General features: G+C 49.0%; 1 pseudogene; it reads left to right on the top strand.

Moving 5' to 3' along the window:
* Window positions 1-432: 432 nt before the first annotated feature.
* Window positions 433-1,033, top strand: LOC123079677 (agamous-like MADS-box protein AGL29; annotated as a pseudogene).
* Window positions 1,034-4,773: the final 3,740 nt, after the last annotated feature.

Here is a 4,773-nt window from a genome sequence, read left to right as displayed (position 1 = left end):
CGCGCGCGAGCGGGAAGCCCCGCCGCCGCCGTCCGCCGCGCGGGCTTCGCCCGGCGGTTTCCTCCGGCGGTGGCGCGGCAGGGGAGCCGGGGAGAGGGGGTGGCGGCGCGGCGGGCTAGGGTTCCCCCAAGTCGCCTCCCAGGCGACGCGGGGGTACCAAAATATAGCCTAAATGAGAAAGAAAAGAAAAAGAAACCAACATGCAGCCTTTACTGGTTTGGAAATGTGACAACTCATCGGTCGTCACCATCTCATCATGTCATCAATGCTCCTAGCTCATCCGTGAAGCAGAGATGGGGATCGGATATGCACCCCCGTGATGAATTGGCACAGCCAAATTCTCATGTCAACTCTTCTCGTCGCCTATAAAACGGACGCCCCAGAGCTGTAGCGAGACAGACCACAGACCTCAAGTTCTCAACTGTCCTCCTCCAAATAATCAAACACTCTGAGAGAGGGCGCAAAGGTTTTAGGGTGGGTTGCAATGGGGCGGAAGAAGATCGTAATACGGCGCATCGAGAACAAGGCTGCACGGGACATCTGCTTTTCCAAGCGCCGGGAGGGGCTGTTTCGCAAGGCGAACGAGCTGGCCGTCATGTGCGGCGCCGAGGTGGCCGCCGTCGTCTAGTCCCCGGCCGGCAAGGCCTATTCCTTCGGCCACCCCTCCGCCGAGGACATCGTCGACCGCTTCCTCCGCCCCGCGGAGCAGGCCGGGGCGGCGGGGGCTGGCATGGGCGCCGCCGTCGACCCGGACCGGCTGGCAGAGCTGCAACAGAAGTACAACAAGCTGTCCACGGAGCTGGGCGCGGTGGAGAAGCGGAAGGAGCGGTGGGGGCAGGCCATAGCGAAGGGTCGCGGTGTTTTTCCCTTGTTGTTTCTCTTGTTGCGGTGCATCGGCAACCCAACATATTGGCTTGCATTGTTCTGTATCCATTGCGCCGAATTAATGAAAATACAAGCCTGGCGACTGATAGGCGCCGGTGCACCGGCCGAAACTTTCGGCCGGTCCAACGTGGGCTCTTGGTTTTTTTAATATACAGCCGTCAGATCTCTCTTCTTCCCCTCCCTCACGTGGTCTTCCTCCCTGCCTCCCAACTCTCTGTTGAAAAATTCCCCTTTCCTTCACTAGATCTCTCTTCCCCTGGTCCCGACATCATCTCTGGCGTGCTGCAGGTCATCCCCGCGTTGTTTCTCCGCCAGCGGCTTCGAGCGCGCGGCCCCTCCCAGCAGCAGCTCGTTGTTGACGTGTTGCGCGTGGGGCCGTGGCACCGCCATTGCTGCTCCCGACCGGCCTCGTGGTTGGAGCACAGAGGCACGCCATCGCAGCTCCACCACCCCGCCGTCGTTGAACCAACAGCTCGCCGCACTGGTTGCATAAAAAAACAGTCACCATTGAAGCTTTTCCGGCTCGCCGTTGAAGCATTCCTACTTCCCGGTCGTCGCTGGCTCGTCGCCGCTCATTGAAGCGGGCTAGTAGCTCACCGTCGTTGCTTGTAGCTCTCGCCGTTGATGGTTGTAGCATCCGCCAATGAAGGTTGCAGCATCGGCGGCGCCCGCTTCCAGCAAAAGAACGCCATGGGGCGTTGCTTTATGCCCAGCAGGTTGTAGCATATATGTATGCCGCTCGCAGCTCGTCGCACTGCCGGTTCCAGCATCTCTAGCAGTCGGTTGTAGCATCCCCGTCTGCCGCTCGTAGTTAGTCGCACTGCCAGTTCTAGCATCGTCGGCAGCCAGTTGTAGCAAAAGGAAACTCCGATTGTAACAAAAAGGCGACACAGTGGTAGCAAAACTGTGACGCCGGTGGTGCGTTGTAGCAAAACAAGACTTTTCGGTTGCCGGTAGTAGCTTATTTTGCATGTGGTTGTAGCTTTTTTTGCTGCTAGTTCCACCAAATTTTGTCGCTGGTTGTAACTCCTGTACCGGTGATGGTCACCGCGGCCATCATCGTCGCAACGCATCGAGGTTCCCCGTTCGAAGCATCCGTGTGCGATGGTTCCAGCAACAACGGGCGCCGGTTCCAGCATCCAGCACGCTTCTTCGTGATGCGCCCCGTCGCAGCACCGATGCTCCGATGGCTCCATGAATGGGCAAGGTGGTTCCAGCAAAAACACATGTTGGATCCAGCAAAAAAAACATGTTGTTTCCAGCATCCGCCTCTTGGGATCTATGGCGGAGTACTATATGGAGGAGAGAGGCGCGACACAAACAAAAGCTTGATCACAATCGAGTGGATCTATGGTGGGTTTCTGTGAGGAAGAGGGAGGGGAAGAGAAACAATTGGAGAAGACGTGAAGGAAGCAGAAGAGGCGAAAAGGAATGAGTGGATGCGACCCTCCCTCCGTGAGTGGATAAGAAAACGATTGGTGGCCCAGTATTCGCAAGCGAGCGTGACCGGCCGAACATGCCGATTATAAACGTTTCCCTTTTTTTATTATTCTATTTTATAGCATGATTTTTGAATAGTTTACAAAAACGTTTTTTCCTTGTTGAACCATTGGCTTCTAACTTTCTCATCTATCTACCTGCTTAAACAGGAAAGATGTCATGGGGAAAATATACCAATAAACATACCTTAGCCTTTGTCTATTGTGCAAATCGATGAATCATACTAAACAAATACACTTGTTTCTTACATTAAAAAATACTTGTTTCTTAAAAAAAATCTCTATTAAAGATCATATGTGGAAACACGCACACACATACACAAGTACAACATATATATATAGTCCGAGCAAATGAAGGATAAGAACCATAACAAGGATGTGTTGACACTAAATTTACTGGCTACCCTGAATTTAACTGATAGCAAGTTGTCCTGGATTCATTACATCTCATCGCAAGATCAGGATTATTATTGATGGTAGAAAATTAATATGATTGTCCAATAATAAATAAATAGTTTTTTAGGGTAATAAATAAAAAATAGTTTTTAGGAAATAAATAAATAGATGTGACGAGACACAAAATATAGTAAAAATTAGCCCAAAACAAGGTAAGGCAATGCGGGCTGGGCTTTTAGTCATGCAGACCTTTAGTCTGATGACAAGGGCCATTGCCCGGTCTGCCACAAAGAGTCAAGCTATGAAAGTTCAACATGCTAATCACTCTTCCTAAAAACATGTCGTAAATCTCAAGATGATATGCCTGCCCAGTCTCTCGAAAGCACTCATAGGAGTAGGGTGTGCGTGTTTGCGTTCATAGGGGTGAGTGTATGCACGTATGTATGACACTAGTAGAAAAGGGAGCAATGGTCCAGGCCAGGTAAGCCCATTAGTCCCGGTTCAACCCAGAACCGGGACCAATGGGGGCATTGGACCCGGTTCGTGAGCCCCGGGGGCCGGCCGGGCCACGTGGGCCATTGGTCCCGGTTCGTCTGGACCTTTTGGTCCCGGTTGGTGGGACGAACCGGGACCAATGCGCCTCGCTCCTGGCCCACCACCATTGGTCCCGGTTGGTGGGACGAATCGGGACCAAAGTCTGCCCTTTAGTCCCGGTTCAAGCCACCAACCAGGACTAAAGGGTTGGCCCTCGTTGCGGTCAGAGTTTAGTCCCACCTCGCCAACCGAAGGGGAATCAGACCGGTTTATAAGCCCCTCCCTCTCTCCTTTTGTTGAGCTCCTCTCAAAATGAAAACAGATGCCCTTATACAGGAAATTTAATCTAAATTCATATGAATTTCTCTGAAATTAGTAGAAATTCATTATGAATTTAGGTTGAATTTTCTCTATAACCGCATCTATGCTCATTTCTGAGCAGTTTTTTATATAGTTTTTTTTCTTTTCTGCTATATTTAAATTTTTCTTTTTATTTTTGAGTTGTAATAAGTCATTAAAAATAAGAATCTATGCTCATTTTTTAGTTAAGTTAATCACAACTATTTTTTTTCTATTTATTTCTGAGTAGTTTTTTATATAGTTTTTTTCTTTTCTGCTATATTTATTTTTTTCTATTTTTTTCTGAATTGTAATAAGTCATTAAAAATAAGCATCTATGCTCATTTTTGAAGTAAAGTTAATCACAACTATTTTTGCTTCTATTTATTTCTGAGTAGTTTTTTTTATAGTTTTTTTTCTTTTCTGCTATATTTATTTTTTTTCTTCTTATTTCTGAGTTGTAATAAGTCATTAAAAATAAGCATCTATGCTCATTTTTTAGTTAAGTCAATCACAACTATTAAAAATAAGTCATTAAAAATAAAAAAGAGGCGTAATGCTCGTTAATTTGCTTCAAGCCTTTCGAAATAGTGTCAACTGCACTGCACATAGCTCTGTGCAGTCTACCCCTATTCCTCAAGGCTCGAAGCTAACCAATGTGCAGGTGAGCATTGAGCCTCTTCTTCATCGTCTCTGCACTCAGGGCTTATAAACAGCTGCGAGTGCCTCTCGCTGGGCGAGGTGGGACTAAAAAAACAGCTGCAGAAAGAATCCACTAAAAAACAGTTGCAGAAAATAAAAAATTAGACGGGTCCATTGGTACCGGTTGGTGGAGCCAACCGGTACGAATACCCCTCTTTGGTACCGGTTGGTGCCACCAACCGGTACCAATGCCCTCCTTTTGTCCCGGTTGGTGCCACCAACCGAGACCAAAGGTCCTTGTTTCCCGCTCTTTGCGGTGCCGAAAAGAGGCCTTTGGTCCCGGTTGGTGGCTCCAACCGGGACAAAAGGCGTGCATTGGTACCGGTTTGCCATATGAACCGGGACCAAAGCCTTTGCTATATAAGTAGCACTGCCGCCCCGCCCCGAGTTCGATCTCTCCCGACACCGCGCGCCGTCC

The sequence above is a fragment of the Triticum aestivum genome, chromosome 1B, assembly GCF_018294505.1.
Source record: "Triticum aestivum cultivar Chinese Spring chromosome 1B, IWGSC CS RefSeq v2.1, whole genome shotgun sequence".
NCBI classification, from domain to species: domain Eukaryota; kingdom Viridiplantae; phylum Streptophyta; class Magnoliopsida; order Poales; family Poaceae; genus Triticum; species Triticum aestivum.
This window is presented reverse-complemented; position numbering and strand designations above follow the sequence as displayed.